Source organism: Argopecten irradians, chromosome 14 (assembly GCF_041381155.1).
Source record: "Argopecten irradians isolate NY chromosome 14, Ai_NY, whole genome shotgun sequence".
NCBI classification, from domain to species: Eukaryota; Metazoa; Mollusca; class Bivalvia; order Pectinida; family Pectinidae; genus Argopecten; species Argopecten irradians.
The window spans coordinates 20,542,914-20,569,398 of record NC_091147.1 but is presented as its reverse complement, the minus strand read 5'-3'; the positions used below and the strand labels follow the sequence as shown (position 1 = coordinate 20,569,398).

General features: G+C 32.1%; 1 protein-coding gene and 1 long non-coding RNA gene across 3 annotated transcripts in view; one reads left to right on the top strand and one right to left on the bottom strand.

The window, feature by feature from the left end:
• LOC138308295 (uncharacterized) overlaps positions 1 to 26,485 on the top strand; it is a 78,611-nt gene that overhangs the window by 35,584 nt on the left and 16,542 nt on the right. The gene's annotated exons all lie outside the window — the stretch shown is intronic.
• LOC138308296 (uncharacterized) lies at positions 3,403 to 25,856 on the bottom strand. Of its 2 annotated transcripts, none has more exons than XR_011206107.1 (7): positions 25,681 to 25,856; positions 24,395 to 25,641; positions 23,344 to 24,146; positions 19,892 to 21,564; positions 14,966 to 19,275; positions 11,119 to 13,993; positions 3,403 to 5,480 (listed from the first exon to the last, which is right to left on the bottom strand). It is a non-coding gene; the product is annotated as an uncharacterized lncRNA (long non-coding RNA). The 2 variants fall into 2 exon arrangements; XR_011206108.1 differs by having other exon boundaries at positions 20,192 to 21,564.

The window sequence follows — 26,485 nt, the reverse complement described above, 5'->3', positions numbered from 1 at the left end:
ATGGTATTCTAACCTAGTCCTTAATCTCGTGTTGTGGTGTATGGCATTCTAACCTAGTCCTTAATCTCGTGTTGTGGTGTATGGCATTCTAACCTAGTCCTTAATCTCGTGTTGTGGTGTATGGTATTCTAACCTAGTCCTTAATCTCATGTTGTGGTGTATGGTATTCTAATCTAGTTCTCAATCTCAGGGTCTGATGAATGACATTCTAAACTAGATCTCAATCTCTTGGTCTGGTGTATGGCATTCCAATCTAGCCCTGAATCTAAGGTGTGATGTATGGCATTCTAAACTAGCTCCCAATCTCAGGGTCTGGTGTAGGGCATTCAAAACTAGCTGTCGATCTCAGGGTCTGGTTATAACTTTCTAAACTAGCTCTCAATCTCAGGGTCTGATGCATGCCAATTCTAAACTAGCCCTCAATCTTAGGGTCTGATGTCTGACATTCTAATCTAGATCTCAACCTCAGGGTCTGGTGTATGACATTCTAAACTAGCCCTCAATATCATGGTATTATGTGTGAAATTCTAACCTAGCCCTAAATCTCAGGGTCTGGTGTATGGCATTCTAAACTAAATCTCAACCTCAGGGTCTGGTGTATGACATTCTAAACTAATTCTCAATGTCATGGTATGATGTGTAATATTCTAACCTAGCCCTAAATCTCAGGGTCTGGTGTATGGCATTCTAAACTAGCTCACAATCTCATAGTCGGACGTATGACATTCTAAACTAGCCCTCCATCTCAAGACGTGGTGTAGTACATCCTAAACTAGCTCACAATCTCAAGGTGTGGTGTATAGCATTCTAAACTAGCTCACAATCTCATGGTCTTATGTATGGCATTCTAAACTAGCCCTCATTCTCGGGATCTGCTGTATGTCATCCTAAATAAGCCCTTAATCTCAGGGTCTGGTGTATGGAATTCTAAACTAGCTCCCAATCTCATGGTCTTATGTATGGCATTCTAAACTAGCCCAAAATCTAAGGGTCTAATATATGACATCCTTAACTAGGTCTCAATCGCTGGATCGGTCTTTGAAATTTTCAGATTTCGTAGTGGTATTAATATATCCCATTCATCGTTATGGTATGAATCGGAATTCTATAACAAGGTTAACCAAGACGTAATAGTTTATAATTGGTATAATAATGGTGTCTTCGTTAACTCATGTTATGTGATCTTTGATAATTTGCCAAAGCTGTTGGAACCATATCAAGTGTGTAATGTGTGCTGCAAAACAGAATTATTTTCGGATAATTGAAGTTTGTTTTGTATTAGTCCATAATGTCAAAAGTGATGTTGTTGTTTATTACGTCGCAAGTAATTGGTTGATACTCCAGCGAAATAGTTTCTGATAGCCAACAACAAAAGAGGAACTACAGGTTAAAAGATCACTACTAAAGTATAAGGCTTATTTGAATATAGTTTTTTATGTTATAGACATACATGAATAACACGAAACTCTGATTGTACTCTGATCATAAACGGTTTATTCGAATAAAGTTGTGTATGCTATCTCAATGACATATTTTTTTTTAAATGGACATTGCATTTTTATGATAATGGTAAAACAATTAAATTGCACAATTTATCGACTTCTTGAAAAAGAAAAGACATCGTGTCAATCCCGATTTCACTTTGAATACAAGCACGAAATAGATACTTACTGAAAACGTACATATTTCAGCGGTAGTGATATTTTAGCGCAAATTCCGCTAGACATTTTACGCTAAGACAGTTTTACGCTGATCTTAATTTCTACATTAGGTTAGACATTATTACAAATGCGGCAATTCACCACTGCACTAATATATCCAAAATCAAGTTTGCGCAAAAGTAAGCACGTTTTTAAAAAGTAATAACTTTTCGATTAATTTCTAAACGAGAGTTGTGTGCCCTCTAAAGCAAGGTCGCTTCAAACCTGTCAAATAATTATTATTTTCTTCATAAATTGAAATTGTATTTTAGAATGTAAATTAAACAAATTACCGCCTTTTTGAGTGAAGAAAGACATCGTGTAATCGGTCTTAATTCCTGTAAATATTTAATGTAAGTATTTTTATGACGCTGCGCAACCACAATTGCTTAATGTGAATAATCAAAACGCGCCGCAATTAGTGAATAGCGTCAAATGTGACAAAGGTAATAAAATAGATAAAATGAGAGTTATCTCCCTTTGACCATTCTAACGCTACTTGGCTGCATTAGGGAATTATGATGTCGTCATTATATGTCGAATAAGAATTCATCGATAAAAGTGGGATTGTAGGTAAAAAGATCAAATGATAAGGATTAATTGAATATGGTTTATATAATGGAGATAAATAACAAAAATGTGTATTCTCATTGTTAACACGTTCAAGATAATCCTTAAATGATTAAATATTTTATATATTTTGGCTGAACTTTGGCTGAAATCTGCATCAAAAGGGAGCCTGTCTTGGCTTGTATAGATGCCTCTTGATTGTCATAGCTAGTTGTAGATGCGGTTGATACGGTTGTCCCTTAGTAGATAACTTCTATTTTTGATAGATGAACATTGTATTTAAAATAATGTAAACATTTTAGATTAAATAATTATCGCTAGAGAAAAGACATCGTGTCAACACTGATTTTTCTTTGAATACAGGCACGATAATAAGTAATATTGTTACGAATGCAGTAATTCACCACTGCGCTAACCTGTCCATAATCAAGTTTGCGCAAAAATAAGTACGTTAAAACGAAAGTTGTCTCCCCTTAAACAACAAACTGTCAAATAATTCATCGTTTTGTTCAAATTATCGCCATCTTAGGAAACAAATACATCGTGTTAATACTGATTTTCCTTTGAATACAAACACCATATATAAGTATTGACCACATACAAATTTTAGGGGTAATGATATTTGAGCGCACTTCCCGTTAGACTTTTAGCGCTAAAAATGATAACGCTAATCTTATTTTCTACATTAGAATAGCTATTGTAACTTTCCTATATTTCGAGCGAGAGTTATCTCCCTTCTAACAAGAAGCCGATGGAAAATGACCTAATATGTTATAATTTTCTTTATAAAAAGACAGTTGAATAATATAAACATTTTTAGTTAAACAAAAAACCGTCCTGTTAAGTTAGAATAGACATTGTTTAATGCTGATTCTATTTTCTTTTAATTACCACGATTTTATTATGACACAAACAAAATCTGAATGTATAATGTGAACATATACTAATCTATCACATACAAATTCAGAACTTGAAATCTTATCATTTAGTTGAAATTAAACAGATCAAGTGAACAGATTACCTGTCCCCTCGACCTATCAATATCTGATTATTTTTAGAGATTATTTTGGCTTTTTTATAATATCATATTTTATTTTATTTTTTATCATATTTTGTTTAAAAACAAACAGAATTTTTAATTACCACGATTTTATTATGACACAAACAAAATCTGAATGTATAATGTGAACATATACTAATCTATCACATACAAATTCAGAACTTGAAATCTTATCATTTAGTTGAAATTAAACAGATCAAGTGAACAGATTACCTGTCCCCTCGACCTATCAATATCTGATTATTTTTAGAGATTATTTTGGCTTTTTTATAATATCAAATTTTATTTTATTTTTTATCATATTTTGTTTAAAAACAAACAGAAAAAATAATAATCTGACATCCGATACTCTTCACAACGTGAGTGGACATATAGTTAGCTTCACCGAACAAAAACTATTTAAAATACAGACTAAACTATTCAAAATTAAATTCTAAGAAATAAATACTAACTATTTAAAAAAAAAATGGAAAGAAGGGATAAAAACAGATACCGAGCACTATTAGAATTATTTACTCTATAAATAAGAATAAAATAAAATTTAAATAGTACAATAGTCCGCTGTGCGAATTCCCTTCCTTTTACCGAATTAATATTGCTATATATCAAAATGATAATTTGAGTTATCTCCCTTTAAACCTTTTCTGCAGAAGACAAGCAAAATATTGAGAGAGAAAAAAATGATTAAAAAAAAAAAAAAAAAAAAAAAACACACAAATGCAGAATATGGACTCACGGATACATACTTAACAGGTTTTTTTTTTATTACAGAATCATTTTTACACAATTACACTATCTCACATCTGGTAGTCTATATATTTGATAGAATTGATAAAATAAAATTCCATTGGTCAATACGGTTTTTTCATTTACATTTGTAAGGTTATATTTTTATTATTTTCTCTTGGTGTCCTTAAACTTATTTTCAAAACCAGAAATAAATTCAAGAATTATTATAAAACAACACATTCACAAGACTAAGATAATGACTTTAAAATCCTTTAAAAAACGTGTTCCAGTTCTTTCAAAATTATACATCAACAAATGAATTGATAATGTTTTGTCTTTTTTCATGATAGCTATGGATGGTCGTAGTTATCCACATATCTGTTGGTGTTCGCTGACCCCACTGATTAGAATCAGCTCCTCTATCACTATACATGTCCATGCCTGTAGCGATAACCATGACCCAGTTTCATGAACATTTCATAACTTTAAGGAATTGCTTAACTTAAAACTCTCGATAGGAACGCATTATGGAAGTTTAGGGGAACCCGTTTAGTTAAGGAACCTTGCTGAATTTTTTTAAAGTGAATAGTCGGGCAAAGAAAACCAGTCTAAATGCGTTCATTGGCCTTCCAAAAGTTCTCACATATTAATACGACGGCCAAGTTCTGCTTACGTTTCCCAGTTCTGACCATTAAAGTAAAGGAAAGTTGAAAGCATTGAAAGCGAGGCTGCGTGGAAGTGTAACCACGGACATAGTCAGCAGGGAGGACGTTTTAGGATTACTATACTTTAAATTAATTTCTTCGTACGCAGACAGATTTTGGCGAGAGATTTTTATTTTTCTATTTCATAAGAAATTATACTGGATACATTCACACCATTTTTACCGACTTTAGCCATCCTTGCCCGACTGTTCACTTTAATGCGTTCCTATGGAGAATTTTAATTTAAGAAATTCCTTAAAGTTAAGGAAAGTTCATAAAACTGGGACCAGGGTGACTGATAAGTTCTTCTGTTGGTCCTGTAGTCATTGTTAGGGAGCAACAAGTCCATTTATAGTGCTCTTTGCTGATTTGGTGTATTTAGTATGTTGTGAAAGTGGAATTGGCGTAACGTGCCTCATATTCAACTTTGGCTGCACTTCGCTTCAAAGGAAACTAGTAGTAGCTTGTGGTGATTCCCCTTGATTATCTTGACTGGTTGTAGCTGTAGTTGTTTCTTAGTGGATAACTTGTTACTTCCGGTGTGACGTATTCATACTGGTAGTAGTTTGAATACTTTTAAAAGTTCTTTTAAAACAGTATAAAATAAATAGGCACAATGTATCACTTGTACTAATAATTGATGAATACAGGAGATGATTTTCGGCTGAAGTCATTAATCTTTGTCTTGTTGTGTGTTGGCAGATGCAATTCTCCATTCTGAAAAGAAAAGACACCCATTGAAATATATTTGTTTCGATAAAATCACACAATGTTTTATGATTAATTAAATAACTGCGGATAAATTGTTTTTATGTTTCTCTTCTAGTATAAATACAATATCTAACGAAGAAAGAAATTATGTTGTATATTTTATATGGCAAGGCTTAACAAATTCAGAAATCAGTATTATCAAACTTCTCATAAATTTCTATCTTAGGGGTTCTAGGAAATATTTTCCCTGTCTTTTTGCACTTTTTTTTCAGAATTACAAAAACAAAAAACAAAAACAAAACAAAACAAAAAAAAAAACAAAAAGAAAAAAACCCGAATTACTAAATATAACCCTATCGTCATGCTATGTTAATTAGCTATGGAACCTACGTGTATACAATTATTAGTTGGTCTAAAATAACCGCACCAATTCATTAGGAATGCATATTTGAAAAAAATGGGATATGTCCACATTTCACGCTACATGTACGCGTGTATACATGGATCGAGTCGTTAAAGTATAAAAATGATTTATTGATATATTTCGACATTGAACTACTGTGCAACTGCATTAAGCTTGGTTGATCCAGTTAAGCTTTATATTTACTATTTCTGTGTCCCGTGGTTTATTTCATATATGTTTTTTTTATAATTTTCATATATTCTGCGTCGACCAATAGTAATGTATGTAATGTAATAGCTTTTCCCAATCATTGGTATTAACAAAATGCACATTTATACCTACACTGAAAGTAATATACATTTTCTTATAACAACATTTTGGTAGATCTCTCTCTGAATGTTACCGTACACCCCTCTGACATGTTCTGATGTTCGACAAAAGACAATTAAGAGTGACTGGTAATATCTTAAGTAGGGTTTATACGATATCATATTTATAACACAGTAAATTTTTTTTTTCGTATACACTATTTCACGTCTTCAATTTTTCATCATTCACGCGAGTACATTAATAACATTTGCGACCAAGGCCAGGTTCTTACTGGTAACCGGACGTTCGTATGTATACGATTACTCAGTAACATTTGATTTCTTGTTAAAATAATAAACTGGTTTACAATAATAGACTTACAGTTCGCGTCGTTCGATTTGCCTTGGAAAGGTCTTATTGGTTTACCATTGAGATATTGATCCAAGGCATATATCAAATATGTTGTCACAAACGAACCCACAAGTACCCCAACGCTTTTTGTTTGTTTGTTTGTTTGATTTATTAACGTCCTATTAACAGCTATGGTCATGTAAGGACGGCCTCCCATGTATGCGGTGTGTTGCGTGTATGTTGTGCGAGGTGAGTGTACTGGGAGACTGCGGTATGTTCGTGTTGTGTCTTCTTGTATAGTGGAACTGTTGCCCTTTTTATAGTGCTATATCACTGAAGCATGCCGCCGAAGACACCAAGCAACACACCCCACCCGGTCACAACCCCAACGCTTATTCCAATTATTAATCCAGTTGCCATTTTAGCACACAGTACTGTTAACGATAGTATGGATATGCGAATTCCTACCAAGATGAATATAAATGTATAAGGAATGCCTTGGAATCAATTAAGGAATCAACCAATCACTGTTCTCATAGATCGGATTACTTTTAATATTACATGACGTAATAACAATTCGGCTCGGTCAAATGTAAGTATGTGCGCCACATATATGGAATCAACTCTTCTAATCATACTACTAACTTGTGAAGGCAAAAAAACGCTGTTTATTTGCTTAACGTCATACTTTTAAAAATATGAGAGGACTGTCAGTACGATATGTTTTTTTGGCAATGTAAAGAGCTCCTACTATTAAATGAAGACAGGTCAGGTGTATATCGTAATTCCCCCATGCACTTAAATATCATTTGCATATTAAGGTCTAAAATGACGCGATATGTACTTTTGTTAAGTCGAAATCGGTCAAAAAGACGTTCCAACTACTAATTCTTATTGATCTATTTCCAGCATTACGAAAAAAGGCATACAAAATTGCTTATAATAGTTCTTGCATCATTCACAAGATTATGCTTATCAGTTATGTCAATTATTTAACGTGTATCAATCTGATTAGCTGTGGAAAGAATGACCTTTCTGTTAACCTCAGATTACTGGAAGGCGTACAGCATTTTACCGATACCTTGAAATATATGGCACTGTTACAAATTAATGCTTCTCCATTGTGTTACAATGTACCAATGAGTATGTTGCGTACTTCGCCTTTTAAATTAAATAAAGTGTAACTGTAAAAAAAAAATTAGTTAACCAGATATGATATCCCATCTCCCCTCTTCTGGTATATATATTTTAGTTTTCTACTTTATTTTAATGCTTATTCTTTCTTTCTTTTCTTTTTAAATGTTAATCAAGCTGTTAACATAATACATTGAAAAAAATAGGCTTTTGTGAAAAGAGACACTTTACTTTGTTTCCAATAAATTTGTCTAGTGTGATGTAACAAAAATCAAACGTATTTAAAATTTATGTAAATCTGCACACATACTATTTAACACACTGTTAAAAAACATTTCCATCTTTCTTTCTTTCTTGAATTGAAATACGACCAAACGTAGAACTGAATATTTTTGCGAGAATGCAATAAAATCATAAATCAGAATACTGATAGCTTAAATTTTGATATACCAACAAAATGTTTTCATAAAAATTATACAAAAAAATATATTACAATTTGGATCACAAGATATTCCGTGTCTATAGCGTGTATTGCCATTTAAGCACATATAAAGTGCAAAAATAATACAAACGACCACTATAAATCCAACAACACTGCCTAAACTAGCTGCAAGTTCTGTCCCTGATGCCATTTTGATCATATCCCTTTCGCTTTGAATGACTTAATCTAGCGCATCGAAAATTCCAATTTATACTTTTTGTGCCTATCGTGATTGACCAATCATTGCCGTACTTCCAAAACTGGTTAAAAGCTCAACTTTTTGCTGCTAACTAATATTCATATATTTGGGTGTCATAAATAGGTATCTATGAACATGTACGTTCATGGTTAAAAATAAAATGGTATAAGCAATTGGAGTTTTTCTGCTGCTTTTGTAATATAATTTTTTTCAAGAATGTTCCTTAGTAAAACGTTAACAATTAGATTGATTGACACTAAGTAAGTCAGACAACCATGCCCGCTGTTGGCGTTGATCTGTGTCATTAGTTCTCAATGGTGTTGTTCTTGTTTATGTAGCCTGGTATTTCCAATATCATAAGCATACGCGAATTTCATAAATACATTTTATTTTCTAACGTTCAATGCTTCAGAAAACCGGAAATCTGTATACCTTTTTACTCAGTAGAACTCAGTACTCAATTAAATATAGAAGCTACATGTAGGAGAAGCTTAAAGATTAAAAGAAAACACCTTAGAAATAGTTCTGGATCGAAACGCCTTGCTAGATTCATTGATGCATTTAGATACATCCAACATTTTTTAGTTTAGCATTTTCTTCAAATAAAATAATTACCGAAGACAGATTTTTTTGCAACTGTATAGGTAAAGGAAAACGTAGAGATCAATGCACATTAATAAAAAAAATAACTTCTCAAAAAGTTTTTCATTCCAATTGCTAGTTCTTTTTAAATCTATTTTCAGACATACAGCAAACACAATAGCTGACTATAGTTCTTGCATCATACGAAGAAATATGTTCATAAGTCATGGCACCGATTTCACGTGTAGCAATGTGATTGGTTGTAAAACAGAATGACCTCCCTGTTAAACTCTAATTTTTGAAAGGCGTGCAGCGCTCTACTGATGCGTTAAAATGTATTGATTAATTATATATAGCACAGCTACAAATTTAATGTTTCTCTTGTATGTTGCAATTCGTTCCACATGTACCAATGATTATGTTCTGTTTTTGAACTACAGTGTAATTGTAAAACATTTTTTTAATTTAGTTAAGCAAATATGATACCATATCTTACTGTTTATATATGTGTATTTAGTTTTCTAATTCATTTTACTATTAAATATTGTCTTTTCTATCCTTTCTTTTTAAATAGTAACCAAATTGGTAGTGTAATATATATAAAAAAAATCCACAGAAATGTGTGGAAGCGAACACTTTTTTGTTCCCAATTAAATTGATGTGAAATGAAGAAAATGAAACGTATTTAAACCTTTCACGACTGTAGATCATAATGGACTCGTCAAGATCAATGCATGGTAGAGTCTAATTAAGTTACATAGGAGTAAAAGAGTTAAAATTAATGTAAAGCTGCACACATTGTGAATTAACTCACTGTTTTATAAAAAGCATTTCCGTCTTTTCCTGTCTAGAAATGGAAAACCAACATATCTAGAACCGATACTTTTTGTGGGAATGAATATCAATAATCAGGAAATTGATAGTATTATTGGTTCGAAGGAATTTTTATTTAAGAATCAGCTTTGCCAACTACAAAATATTTACATGGAATCATTAAAAGAATTACATAAATTTAACGTAAATTTCGGGTCTCCAGATTTTCCGCTTTTTGAACGTCTACTGTCAAAACCTCCACAAAGTCCAATGATTACTACTATCACGCCGACAACACTACCAATTACAATTTTACCTGTTGCCATGATTAACGTATCCCTCAAACTTTGTATGACTTAATTAAATACATCGAAAGATTGAATTTATACGTGCTGTGCATATTGTGATTGACCAATCATTGCTGTACTTACAAAAATGAAGCCACTTCAGCTGTAGGTAATTAATATTCACGTATTTGCGTGTTATAAAATAAGTATCCACTTACGTTAATGTTTAAAAATGAAATAGTATAGCGGGTTGTATTTCTTGCTTACGTTGTATATTATTTTTACAAGAATGTTCCTTAGTGATACGTCAACAGTTAGATTGATTGACACTAAATAAGTCAGACAAACATGCCTGTTGTTAGCGTTGATCTGTGTCATAAGTTCTCATTAATGTGGTTCTAGTCTATGTAGCTTGATATTTCCAATAACATAAGCATACATGAATTTCGTTAATGCATCTCATTTTCTAACCTTCGATACTATTAAAGTTTGAAATCTGTATGCTTTTTATCATAGTAGAACTCAACACTCAATAGAATATAGGAACCACTTAAAACGTTATAAGAACTGAGAAATGGTTCTGGATTGAATCGTCTTAGTAACTACTCCAGATATTTCTTTAGCCTTTTCTCCAAACAAAACAATAAAACAATGACCGAAGACAGTTTTTTTGTAACTTGTTGGGTATTTTTTTAGTTCTTTTTTATTTCTCTTTCCTGACTTACAAAAACGAAAGTTAAATTGTCTACTTCACGTTTATAAATCTGATTAGCTGTAAAAAAAGAACAATCTGTTAAACTCTATTCATCGAAAGGGATGCAGCGATTTACTGATGCGTTGAAATATGCATTGTTTAAATATATAGCACGGTTACGTATGTTGCAATTCGTTTTATAGGCACCAATGATATTGTGGTATATGCTGCCCTTTAAATACAGTGTAGTAAATAAAACACAGATATGATACCCTGTCTCCCTCTTTGTTTTTATATATATTCAGTTTTCGAAGGAATTTTGATTTATGAATCAGTTTTGCCAACAATATGTACATAGAATCATTTGAGGACTTAGTTAAATGCAACTTACAATTCGGGTCTCCAGATTTTCCGCTTTTTGGACCACTATTGGAAGAACTTGCAGTGGCAACAGCCACTCCAACGACTACTATCAACACTACAACACCGCCAATTGCAGCTGCAACTTCTGATCCTAATGCCATGGTTAAGGTATCCCTTAAGCTTTGAACGACTTAATTATATTGGATGGATACGTTGATGGTTCCAAATAAATTGGTATAAGCGGGTAGTCCGTTTCTAATGCCTTTTTTGTATTGTTTTAACATGTTCCTTAGTGATAGGTCACTTAGAACAATTAGTTGGATTGACACTAAATTAGTCATATTATTGCAACAATGGAAATACATACGGTAATAACAATAGCTGTGGGCTGTAGTTGGCAGGCTTTAATAGCTAAATTAGTTTGAGAGATTCAACAGGTCAATGAATGCAGTGTGCACCGTATCTGCTCAAAAGACCAAGCAAATGTGCCTCTTTAACATATACAGATCGTTTACCCAGAAGTCTGCCATCGCATTTAGCTTAAATTGTTCTAAACGATATTTTTGTTCTTGTCCTTTTAGCAAATAAACGTCATTTTGAAATAGAGACTTAGTTCTTTCATGGCTATGATGAAAAATAACATGCTTGTAAGGTTCTTTAGATTTTGGATTCAATATGCACAAAATATTATCACTTAATAAAACTATATATTAATTTATTTCCATTCCTTCATCAAGAGGAATAAACATACAACCTTATCCCATAGAAAGTAAAAACGAAAGAACTAGATATTGTTAGAATTGTGAATTATATGTTGTATGTTCCTCCGACCAAAGTGTTGTTCTGTCGCTGAGAAGTAACATTGTGCTGGACTAATTACTTAAAATACTGCAGAGACTATCTCTATTATATGTACTTTGTAATGTTTTATGACTCTATTTAATAATAAATTACAATAGAATGCTAAAAAATGAGTTAAATTAGACACCTGGTCTTTTGTTGCTCGAAAAGGTTATTTACTCATCGGAAATCCATATTCCTTTTTCTTCAAAAGGAGTGTTTTTACTGTGTAAAAGACTGGAGGCCGCTCTGAATTTCATTGTCAGTTCAGTTCCATATTTAATGTTGAATGAGACGTATTCATAATTACAATACAGATAACATCTAAAGTAAGAAAATTGTACAGCACTGTAAGAATATGTGTCCATGGTAACGTCTTGGTCTGTGATTTGAAGTTTTTGACTTATTCGCTTATTAGGCCTAGTGTTTCGAATTCCATGGACTCTCTGAAGTTGTGAAGGAAACACGATCAACTTTAGATTGTATCTTTAATAAGACCAAAGTGCGAAGCACCTCTAAGGTAACAATTACATAGAAATATAAGGGAAAAACAATCTTCAAAATTCAATCCTGCATACTGACAGCTTCAGTTTGCGGCCGCCATTTGTACCATATGTGCCTGAGTAAATGCGATGCTTTATAGTAAACTTATTATATAACTATATTATAATCCGACGAACGTGATCTTCATCCGTCGGAAGCTCAGTGCTATCGCTTTTTATTTGCAAGCGTATACGTGATTTGGACAACCTTCCAATGTAATAAGCTTACTAAAAACGGAATATATTTTACGGTTACGGAAATGAAATGTCTTTCTTCTCAAATGAGGGTCAAGGATAGAGTGTATGTATATGAATAAAAAATAAACAGAAAATTCGATACGTTATTCCATAAATTGCACTTTTTAACACTACATAGTTATAGTTGCTGAAGCATCTGGCTGAGCCCTTAATGTCTTGCCTTCAGTCATATTAAAACTTAATAGGTTTTAACTGTATATGTTGTTATAAATTGTCAGACATAACAACTCACACAGGTATTCCAAGTCTTATTCTGTTGAATTTGCAGCCGATGATATCTTAGATAAAATCACTTCTCTCAGCGAATTAGTATAGCTATATAATATTTGTTGCCCATAACAATTGATCTGTATAAGAAAAAACACTTGTAAATAAATCATTACACTTTCAAAATAAATAAATAATAAAATACAAATAATGAAAATAAATATAATAGAAGTAATAATAATCATAGCAAGTTTGATTGTATTAATAAGATAGTTATATAAGCTGTACTATTCTAAAGCTGCATTCTCTTCCAATCTATAATTGAGTTAAGTACATGTACTTAGCGTTGATATTCACTAATTATGACAAAACAAAACCAATTCTTTTTACTGGGTATTTATTGATTATTGATTATCAAACTCTCAATAAATTGATGTTTTTCACGACAAAAAAACCCAAAAAACAACAGTGTAATTAAGTGGCATGAATTTTTCTCAAATAATCTCAAAACTTCTTGTCATTATTCAAGCTTTAATTTTGCCATATTGATCAACAAACTATCGACTGTGTCTGGTATAAAAGTCTATTCCATAACATAGTATTGCCTTGAACATTAATTTCATGGAACTGTAAGCCGATTCCTGTTCCCGAATGTCCATTTTATTTTATCTTTAAACAATTCGAAGACAGATGTTTAGGAAGTAAAACAGCGTGCTGGTATGTAATCATTCGCCCATGCTGTGAACAGCAGTGTATTTTTTTCGTTTTGTTATCAGTATATGAAGAAAGACAGAATGAAAAATCAAGATACAGAAATCATGGCAATGGTTTCCTTTTAGAACAGTACCGTTGTTCAGCGGTTAATACCTTTACAGATATATCATTGTCCACATCTTTTGTTCTGTTGATATTGATTGTTGTTGAACTAAATTCCAAAATGATAATGACTTGTCTAATTAAAGTCTTGTGCAAACATTCAGCTGTTGATGATAATTGCATAATAAGACCGCACTTCTTCTGAAAACCCCTCGATCTATATGGATGTCTTTCATGAACCTGTAAAAACAATAATTACAACTTGAACAAATGTTTTCTGAGTTATTCAAATTTCAAAGTTCCGGTTACACTTTGTCCAGTAAATCCAATCTATAAAATTATTGAAATATTTTCACGGTTTTTCCTCTATATGTGTTTCTTACTTTCCATATACACTTTTGTGAAACATTCTGTAAGAATTACATGAATTAGGCTTGTTGAATGCAAATAACTAAGTTTCCTTATATTTTTTATATCTATATAAATTATTATACATATTTTGTTTTGTATAATATACTGCTTTTTCTTTTTAATATATCCAGTTGCTAGGATTTAGTTTGTTGTTTGACAAAATGACAACTACAAATTACAACTTTAAACTTCACTGAAATTTCATCTGAACTCAAAAACTTAAAGATGCTCCACCCCCGGCAAAGCATAAAAGATACTCATCATTTTAACATTAATTGGTGTCTTAATGTGTACATATATGTCTAATTTACACAAAAAATAATATAAAATAAATTTTGTTTGGTATATGCGCTATCAGAACTCCATTCCATATAGAACATAGTGTCATGGAATTTTTTTCGGAATGCAATTAATTATTTTTAGTATTTTTATCTTGACGTGCACTTACTCGATCGTCTGCTTCTGTTTTTGATAAAGGAAAATAACAATTTGTCAGCGGTGGAGCATCTTTAACAAGTGACATTATTAATAGAAAATCATACACATCCTCATATTCTAAAACTATTTCTAAACGTTGTGTAGTCTAAAAAAAAGATATAAAAAGAATGCAGTTTGCAATAATGTGATATTTTTATCTTTTGCATTGATTTAGTTTCTAAACATTGTCAAAAATGATATTCATATCATAGATCAAATTCAAGTGCCAATTTTTCTTTCTCTAAGAATAATAATATTATATAATCATTCGTTTGGAGGATGCTGGGTGATTATTTATGTCAATTTATTATGTAAAAGTATTACCTTTTAGCTATGGTTTGATGCTGAACGTTGGAAGGTCCAATTTCTTTCAGAATAAGCTCGCAACTCTAATTTGTATCTACGTCGTCCTTTTCCTAATGGTAGTGGATAACTTTTCACTTTTGCCTGCCTATCGATAGTTAAAAATGCTCCATCAGACGGAAAATCCGCCATGGCCATATCTTCAACAATAAGGCTTCTCTGATCAGTTTTAAGTCCACAGACGCACTTTCGCAGTAAGCAGTTGACTTTATAATGCCTTCCGTCAAAAAGTGTGTATCTTGTTTTTGAAACTGAACCACATTTTCGACTGTCATGTATTTCTCCGACAAAACCGTCGTCACTTTTTCTTTCCAAATAGTTTTCTATTTTTAAAGAACTCATTTAAATAATGTTTGCCTTGGCATTATCTTGAAAATATTTCGACCTTGTTTTAAGCGTATGTATGTTTTGCTTTATATACGTACATTTTTGGCAATCCCGAAAATTCTTTATTGGTGATTATATATAGAAGTGTATAATTTGCTGTCAATAATTATCGTGACATCATGGTAGAGATTAGGAAACCTTTGTCCCATTGAGCGCTTGAACCATACACCTGTCCCTACAATGTAGCAATTATACTTTCAGATATCTAGAAAATGATTTTATATCATTTACGAACGAGTTGATCTTGTCCTTCTTTCCTTCTTCCATTTTTCCGTATTTACCGTCTACTACATTGGTTATTAGAGGTAAACTGGCTAGTCTATTATTAATTATTCTGATCAGTTTTATCGTCATCACTTTACTAAAAAATAAAAATGTAGACGCTTTACTTTGGTCTTGTTGGTATCACATCTATCTGAAAATGAAAGGTATTTAAGGTCTATCTACTAAACTTTCACATTACTAAGGTCTTCCTTAAGTGCTTCGAGGAAACGAGTTTTTCGCATCATTTGTTAGCGTTCCTGGTCTAGGTATTTCAGCAGGGTCTGATGTATGACATTCTAAACTAGCCCTCAATTTCAGAGTATGATGTGTGGCATTCTAAACTAGCCCTCAATCTCAGGGTCTGATGTATGACATTCTAAACTAGCCCTCAATCTCAGGGTCTGATGTATGACATTCTAAACTAACCCTCAATCTCAGGGTCTGATGTATGACATTCTAAACTAGCCCTCAATTTCAGGGTATGATGTGTGACATTCTAAACTAGCCATCAATATCAGGATATGATGTATGGCATTCTCAACTAGCCCTCAATCTCAGGGTCTGATGTATGACATTCTAAACTAGCCCTCAATCTCAGGGTCTGATGTATGACATTCTAAACTAGCCATCAATATCAGCATCTGATGTATGGCATTCTCAACTAGCCCTCAATCTCGGGGTCTGATGTATGACATTCTAAACTAGCTCTCAATCTCAGGGTCTGATGTATGACATTCTAAACTAGCTCTCAATCTCAGGGTCTGGTTTATGAATTCTAAACTAGCCCTCAATCTCAGGGTCTGGTGTATGACATTCCAAACTAGCCCTAAATCTCAGTGCCTGGTGTATGACAGTCTAAACTAGCCCTCAATCTCAGGGTCTGATGTATGACATTCTAATCTTGCCCTCTGTCTCAGGGTCTGATGTATGACATTCTAATCTTGCCCTCAGTCTCAGGGTCTGATGTATGACATTCTAAACTAGCCCTCAATATCAGGATCTAATGTATGACATTCTAAACTAGCCCTCAATCTCAGGGTCTGATATATGACATTCTAAACTAGCCTTCAATCTCAGGGTCTTTCTAACATCACGGGGTCAGTGGTTGATATTCTTTATTCTATAGTCCTCATCTTAAGGTCATTATGACAGTGTGCTGTTGTGTCTGACATTCCGTCAGTATACCCCAATCTTCTGTTCCTGAATGTCTGGTCCATACAACATAGCAGATGTTACTGTTATGTCTGTATGTTTCTGGGACCTCATGATTTACCCTACTATAGAGACTTTGCAATCTGTTTACAAAAATAAGGTCGTAGGAGTATATGAACAAACACACGACACTGCTACTTAGCTTACTCGTTCATTGATGTTTGTTTTAAATGAATATTTGATTGGAAGTTATAAAATAAGTAAGATTAAAATGTAGAAGATTGTATAAATACCTGTGAAAATATTAGAGATACTTAAAACAAAATAATTATGTTCCTCATGACTTAGACAATTGTTTTATTTTATGAGTTCATTATTTCTAAATACAACTGCGACATGTCTTAAAGCATTTCACCATCATTACGTAAATTTCATCAGCTTGACAATAATAGCACGAATACTTGGAAATTTTCAGATTGCGCAGTGGTATTTATATACCCTATTCATCGTAGTGCAATGGATATGAAATCTATGAAAACAAGGTGAACCAAGACCTCATAAATACAATAATAGCCTGGGAATTCCTGTTGAGATAATTGATATCATGTTGATGTCTTTGGACTCATGTTATCGGATCGTCGTTTGACAGTTTGCCTATTAGAGCCATGTCATGTGTTATCATGTGTCTAATGTGAGTGCAAAACAGAATAATTTCCAGATAATTTGAATTTCACATTGAAAGAAACCTTAACTCTAAAACATTCTTAATTTAAAAGTTCACAATTAAATATACGCCATACATAATTGTGACATTGAGAACTGCTTACGATGTAACTGTTTTTGAATAATGCACGCTTCCACATTGATCTTTGATCACGTTAATGGAAGGCACCCGATGCTTTTTAGAGATGTCTCTGTGGTATCAGAGATTTAAAGAGAAAGTGTCAACATGAACTCTTCATTGAAAATGTCACAGAAGTGATGTTGGAAAGCGTCCACAACAGATACATATTTGTAAAGGCCGACGAAGACAATTATAGATATTAAAAATCCTGTTAATTAATCGATTGTCTCTGAGTAATTTATCTGTTTTGGTGTATTACAGAGATATCTGCCTTTTTGGGTAGGTATTGATTGTGTTTGCGAGCGTAACATCGTACTTTTCAGTAAAAATGGCGTGAATTTCGCACAAAAAATAATGACGTCATAATGTATACCTACCCGCAAGGGGGGTAACTCTGTAATATAAAATGACGGAATATACAAGATAAATATACGAACAAACTTTGAATCGAAATATTTGTTTCTGTTCCTCTAATGCACCACTAAAATAACATATTAAAGGCATGTACATGTGATGGTGTATATGTGCTTTACTTACTCCTTTAACTTCTGTACCCTGATCAAGAATCTAGAACTGCTGAAGTTCGCTATAAAATAATTATAAATATTATTGTGTACATGCACTATTTGAATAAATATTTATGGTTAAGTTTTGAAAGCCAGTATCTTACACCACAAGATAGAGACACTTATAACGGAGGATCGAGGGAAGCAGTTTGATCGCGAACTACCACTTTTCATGCGAATAAGTTGCAAACTCACTGGGAGAAAACGACTTTTGCGATAAAAGGTCATAATTGAACATTGAATCTTGATAATTCAGAACAACTATAACCACCGCCATGTTCTATCGAGATCATACCTGAATTTGACATTCGTTTTATAACACAATACGCATTTTGGATAGCATTAAATCTTCCTATCATTTTAGTTCAGCTGACCCGTCTTTAGTTGACTGAATTTGAAAAAAAATGTTATTATTCGATTTTGTTGTAACCGTCATGCTTAAACCACAATAGATTTTCTCTTATTTGAAATTGCAAGAAATGTATTTCTTATCTTCACAGCAGTAAAACAATTTAGATTTCAAGAAAACAACTTTGACTTCAAAATTTAACATCTCACAAACCATTACAATATCATTGTTTTGTCGTCTTGTTTCACCTCTAAAACTTCTCCTCGCTGCTGAAATTATCGTAAGTCTTTTTGCATCACTGAAATCTTTAGGTTTTCACAACAAACAAATTATACCATTACATAAACAGAATTTTGCTGACATTCATCAAAGTCATTTATTTCGAAGATCATTCTGGACATAAAAGTTATTAATAATAAAAGCGGTTTGTTTTTTTTTGTTTAGTAAATTGTAATGTCAAAATATTCGATTCATGTTTGTTTCTTATAATTTCCAAGGTATATATTTTCTTTGATATCATTATAAAAAATACAATGGTATGTTTTTTGTAGTGTTTTTTTAAAGAAATAGTCTCCAGAAAATGTCCTTGCTATTATCATTTGCCATTTTCCAACCAATCGTCCAATCATGGACTAATCTTCATGGGTGTATCACACTTTTCTTTCGGATGGCAAGATTTCCCTCCCTCTTATTCGAACGCTGACATAATCTGAATAATACATAAAAGTCAAAGGTCAACTACCTTTCCGAAACACAAGTTGAATAATAACAATTTTAACTTTGTAGCATTTGTATATATGGCCTATGGTGAACATTTTGTCAATTTTGGTCATTTTAGGTTTTTCATATAGAATCGTTTAAGCACATCTATGAAAAAAAACCTTTATATTTTCTTTAAATATGTATATCCGAAGTGCTTACATATTCTCATTAAATATTATGTTTGTTCAAGATAGTGCTCTATTGTTTCTTATAGAAAAGCTCTAATGTTAATATATTTTAAAGTATTACTCATTTTATTGTTTTTTGCATATTTCGGTTGATTTTCATGGAAGCTGTAGCGGTAAAATTGCATAACGATTGAATCGGGATGTCTAAATATTTTTTAAATACAACACTTACTATCTTAACACTTAGGTAAAAAAATTATGAATTGGGGACCAAAAAACGGTATATAGTCCTTTAATTTTTGTTACACGTACAAACAATTTTTCAGTGTATAACTTTATTTTATATTTCATTTTTGGTCAGACTTATGTTTATCGGAGCTATATTCAATACATGTATATTCCATTACATGAGATTGTATTCTAAGAGCAACTTACATGTTTATCTTTGAGCTGTATGAGGAGTTTCTGTTCCAGAATGAAGTTCAACAAATTCGAAGTACTTTCCACAAACCCACCCTACTTTCTGTTCCCCCTCAATTCTCATGTCCTTCTCACTACTCAGTACAATGCCATCTTGTGGAAATGTTTTCATATTATCGAGATCAGAGGTACTAGTTTTACTCTTATCTGTTTTTTGGTTACATTTACAAATACGGAGTAGAACATAGATTACTACTCCATTGTGACACCACGTTAGAGGTTTACTCCCGCATTCTCTCTTATAATGAATCTCACCTACAATATTGTCACTGTTTTCTTTCAAGTTCTCAAGCGTTAAGTTATTCGCCATATTTTAGATTGTGTGTATACCCAAAAGCTGATATCAATGAACCTTTATAATGATTTGAAACAAAGAATGTGTCATTAATACTATATAAGACATCAAATTACTTCACAATTAATGTAAACCACGTGTTTTTATCATCCAATCACAACTTACATTGTTATGCCATGCGCATTAAAGTTATATGTCCTGTAATGTTCATACTGGAAATCATAACCAGTTTTTTATTATGTTACATAGAATACAAAAATATCAACACTACTATGATAACCACGCTTTAATTGCGCAAAGACAAAGAACCACAAACAGTAGTATATATATATTGTATTTTTCAATCGCCGCTAATATGTTGCCTGTATAATTCATTTGAATTTGAACGAATGCTATCGTATTTCATATTAATTAAATAGCATGTCGATAAGGATTTAATTCATAGGATTAAAATAAAGAAACCATTTCTGGAATTGAAATAGGATTTTGTTTCTGTTGATTTTTGACAATTATTACGTTGTAAAAGATCGTGTAACCTGAGAAATTTACTACACCATGGCTGACAATGGTAGTATATTATTAAACGTATCTGAATGACAATGCATCAGCCCAGTACACTGATGCAGTCGTTCTCATTAAAACATTACTCGAATCTATGTATAATTTGCTGTCACTTTTGCCAATTTCTCAACCAGATGCAATCACTTAATATGTTGCATTTTGTTATATTTTAAGAGTTAAATGTTTGATGAATGACTACCTCTGTATTTAAACCACCTGCTTAATGAGACAACCTGTCTATAAAGACCGTTTTTTGACCAATGAGTGGTCTTTAAAGACAGGTTTGGCTGTAATTAATCAATAACAAAACACACACATAAAAACAACAAGACAAAGAAGGTGGAACTCTCCAACAGTTTAATTCTATTTTATTGTTATCTTATACAAAAAGTACGGTTTCCACGAACAAATAACTTGTATTTTACAGAATATTTCTTTTTTTCTATTTTAAGTTATAAAAAAGGTATTTCTCAAGCTTTTTATTGCTGTTTTTAGTTCTTGATTCAATCGCAATTTACATGGTTTAATAAATACAACAATAAAAGTAATAATAAAATAAAGACAATTGATATATGTGAAAGTCAAATTCTTCTGTCTTCTCTGTACCAAATTTTTAATTTTATTATTCTTTATCTTATTCATGTGATTGTTTCTTTCTTTCCTCCATAATAAATTCTTTGTGTTGTAAATTCACCAAATGGTTCCCTTTCAGTGTCCCTCTCTTTTATCCTTTATCATACAGTCACATGTTTCCGGATAGGTGGTAGACAGCCTGCAATATATAGAATTTAGCAAAACGTAAACGCTAACTGTACAATTGATTTCCTATGGACAATCGAACACATAAGTCAAGTTATAATTTACATACATTCCATTACAATCTTTAGTGAAAAGCTAAATGTTAATTACGGTTAGAATAATTAAAGATGCTTCACCGCAGACAGTGCATAAACGATACTTATTTTTTGAACAATAATTAGAATTTACACATGTAAATATATGTCTAATTAACACAAAATAATATATATTAATTTTTTTTTTGATGTACAATCATTACTCCATTCCATATAAGGCATATTGCCATGAACTTTTCGGGACGCATTTCATTGTTTTAATGTTTGTATTTTGAAGTAAAATAAGAAGCTCAAACTTTTAATGGTGTTAAGTAAATAACTTTTGTAACTGAACAAAAATACAAAATCGACTTATCCAGTTTTTGATAGAAAAAAGACTATTCGTCAGCGGTGTTATTTTTATCGGTAGCGGTTAGTTTAACGATACATATGTTTACAACGTAAGCAAAATATGTCGGAGTTATGTCCCATGGTCCTCACCACAACACCAATGGACTTTTCTAGAATTTTCCATACATTTGAAGTAATATTTGAATAATTTCCACAATGTTTAGCAATAATTTACTGGGGATACGATAATAATTTCATTAAAGACATATACATTATTTAAAGGAAATAAAAATCAGGGAGTCTTATTGGTAAAAACGGTCAGCCCATACCCTTTTAAGTATAACGTAAAACACCGATCGCATAATTTCTGGTAAATATTATTACAAATCAATGCCTACCTTTAGGATATCATCGTAGAAATGTGGATGGATGTTGAGCGTAAGTAACGAAATAAAATCTATACACCATTCGGTACTGTCCCTTGTAAATTTCCATTTGTTTTTGTTTGGTTTTTGTTATGTTCCCATCGTTGCTTAAATATACGCCATCCATTGGGAGAACAGAGTAGTTATTTTTCACGTCAAAACCAGACCTATCGTTATGTTCTCCACAAACGCACTTTCGTAACATCACTGTTACACTGTATCCTTGTATGGTAATATTTTTCTTCAGTGGGCAACACTTATCGCTTAAATGGGCTTCCCCAGAAAAGTCATGACGTTTTGCTTCAATGTTTAAAATCGACATTTTGTCTTTTCATATTAAGTGAAAAATACGATGCCCTTTTATAGTTCCTAAACACGTCATGTTTCAAGAAAACGTTTCCATTGGATATTATTTATATTACAAAGGGAAACTCATTTCGTTATCATAATGTGCTACTGTGTACAGAGCACGAAGTATACGTGAAGCGACCAATGAGCGCTGGTTATGTGTGTAGCTGGAGACCATGCAGATAAACAACATTATAATAGATCATAGGTATAAGTATGATGTTACGCTTTTATTAACAATAGAAAAGGTTACCACAGTACCCCAACGGTATCAAGGAAGTTAACAGTTTTAATGTGTGTAGACAAAGTTTGCTGGTGTTTTATATCATTTCTCATATTTTCAATTATTAATTTTTGTTAAATTTAATGTTTTTAATTATTAACTCAATTTAAAAAAAAATCTGATGTTGTATCACTTCCCAGACTAGATAAATGTTATGTAGCTTACTTTATTGTCTTTGAACTGTTCTTCTGGCCATTGCTGTTTCAGTATGAATTTTAACAAGTGTAGAACATATTTCTTCAATTTGATAACGTTCTCTCACAATTCAAAAGTTTGGATTTATACATAGTATAATTTGGATTTATACATACCTCTCTGAGATAATTTGGTACCAATATGATTTTTATCCTCAGATTCGTCACATTTATATTCCCGTATGATGACATATATAGCAAAAATGTACAGCTGACCTCTTTCGCCAACAAAGCTTAGTGCCGCACTTGCGGTTATAATGTATTTCATCTATAATGTTGTCACTGTTTAAATCCGGCCATAAAACATTCAACATTGAACATTCTGGCCCATGAAACGATTGCATAAACGTGTTGTGTTTATCCATTATGTAACAAAACGTTATTGATATATCGGCAACATTTCACACCTTACTATTACATCGGTATCGTCAATGACGCTGTAGACAATCACTATTCTGGACCGCATGGTTCGATTCTCTTTGTATATTGACATTAGCTCATTTGGCATTTTGTAGTAGAAATATATAAGTTTTTATATTGGTTTTCAATATTGTTTAATGACATAACAAAAGAATTCGAACTTCAGATATTTATTTGGGCGAAGTTGACAATATTTCCTTTCGTAGAACATTAGTTTATTTATTAACAATGTTTTTGCATTCAAAATCCTTCTTTTTTACACATTTTTTTCTCGAACATTCATCTTCTGTGAAACACAATAGCATTTGTTTATAAAATAATTTGCTCTCGATTTGAAAAGGAGTGTTCTTTATTTTCTTTGTCATTCCGGTATGATTCGGTTTTCCTTGTTCTCCGCAATACTCGATGTGGGTTTCTATAACACCATCAGTATGATATCTCCCTCCTCATCTTACATCACATCATGGCGGTGTTTGCCTTCCCTCTTATGCTGTTGGAATCTGTGAAATACACAATTGATTTGAAAGATGAATTTTAACTGTTTGAATGATTACTTATTCAATCAAAACTTAGTATTTAAAAATTAAACGTTAATTCATAATAATAAATATATGGTTAAATATTACATGTATATGTATAAAATTGTTCATGCAACATTTCTGACCAAGTATTTATTTTTAACTTTGAATAATTATTATTTAAATATTGCAAAAGCTATTTACGCATATGATGTTTCATTCATACCTACCGTCATCGGCGATTTGTGGCCCTTCGTTGGGCGTAGGAAGTCAAACGTAAAATATACACATTTTGCCAAATCCCGTTATAACATTTGTATTGTCTTTCTAATTTTATATCTCCATCGATGATAAAAATGATCCCGTCTGTTGGGAAATTGCTAAAGGATTTATTTGTCACATCCAAGGTGGTCCTATCAAAATATTTACTACAAACGCATTTTCTCTTCATCACAGTAACGGTTCGACCTTGTATAGTCACATGTTGTTTCAATGCTCCACAGTATTGGCTTAAATGTGTTTCACCAGAAAAGTTATGACTTATTTCCTGTAGGTTTAATGACGACATTTTATCTCGATAAAAGTAAAAACAATGATGCCTTATATACTCTAAAAAGAGACGTCAATTGTGATGAAAACGTTTTCATTGGACGGTATCTATATCAACCAATGGAAATTCATATACTTATCATAATGTGCTACTGTCTACAGATTACGTGGGGTAAACGTGTAACGAACCTTGCTACTGCAAGCCAGACGCACTTTTCCAGATATAATATCTTTGTTACCAAAATATGTTCCTATGTTAGATCAATAGTTGTATATCGATTGGTTAGCCTATTATCGAGTTCAACATTTACACTGATGTAATTTTATAAAATTTTGTATCTTATGGTTCAATTAAATTACCATTCCCACCTCATGTTTAACATTATCATTCAACGTTTCACAGACAACGATTTCAGTTTCTTTCATTTCTAATTTTATTAATGATTGCTTTGCGTGTAAATATTTTATTTTCCCTTTTTGTCTGAATCATTTTTGTATTTTCTTAATATTTATTATATTGTTTAGTATTTGTTTTCCAATTTATATCTTATTGTTAATTTGTTTTTGTATTCAAGCTATCTAGTATACTATTTAAAAAGTAATATATATTAATAATTGCATTTTTGATATTAGCCCCTTTTTGGTTGTACATAGTTTATTATTTATTGTAAATCTATGCCCGTGTTATTTTGTAATTCTTTTTTTATTTTTTTTTCCATTCTATCATCTAACATACATATTGTTTATTTTTCTTAATACTTTGTTGCTACATATTCATTCATACAATTTAAAATTTTGGCATGAATGGATTTTTTTAATTTTTGGAGAAACATTTTCAGCCTTTCATTCGACTATTTTTTTCAACTGGTGTTATGAATTATTTCTTAAGGGAATTGACCATTATCCAATTTGTTGATACATAATAGACCTTTTGGTATCTATATCAACCAGTTGATACATAATAGACCTTTTGGTATCTATATCAACCAGGTCATACTTGATATCTATGTATTCTTTTAGTTTAATTTAGGTTTTACATCACTGTCAAAAGTATTCCAATTGTCAAATGTTATTTTATTTCGCTTTAGGACAGTCACGAGTCGGAGTTTTAATCTTTGGTTCAGCATGCCTTATACACTTTTTATCTTACCGTTTTATCGCTGAGTTGATCTGGACATTTGTGTTCCATTATGCTTTACAACAAATAGGAAGTCCGACGATAACCATCCATATCGTTTTTCTCCGACAATTCTCAAGTCCCGATTTCGGCTAAGAAATATACCATCTTGTGGAAACGTATGTATATCATTAAGGAACGAGACACTCTTTTGACTCATATCCACATAATAACCACATCTACACACACGGAGTAGAACATAGATGACAACTCCTGCCGGGTGATGCCATACTAGATATTTACTCCCGCACTTCTCGTTATAATGAATTTCTCCCTCCAAATTCCAACTACTTGCCTCCGGGTTGTTGATATTTAGTTGTGTATTACCCATAGTATTTTAATTTGAATATTGATTATAAAATGGTACTAATATCATATACCTGAGCTCAAACCAACACCATTTACAGCTTATATAACACGCTGATAACACTTCCTATTGGTTAACAGTATGGAAACATGTTTTCCTAACAGCCAATCAAAACATACACTGATTCTTCTTTTAGGCTAGATATGAAATAGAAAGACAAAAAAGTAACATTTTGTACATTTAAAGAATGGTAATTTTATTTACCTGATATTTTCTAAATATTTCCCA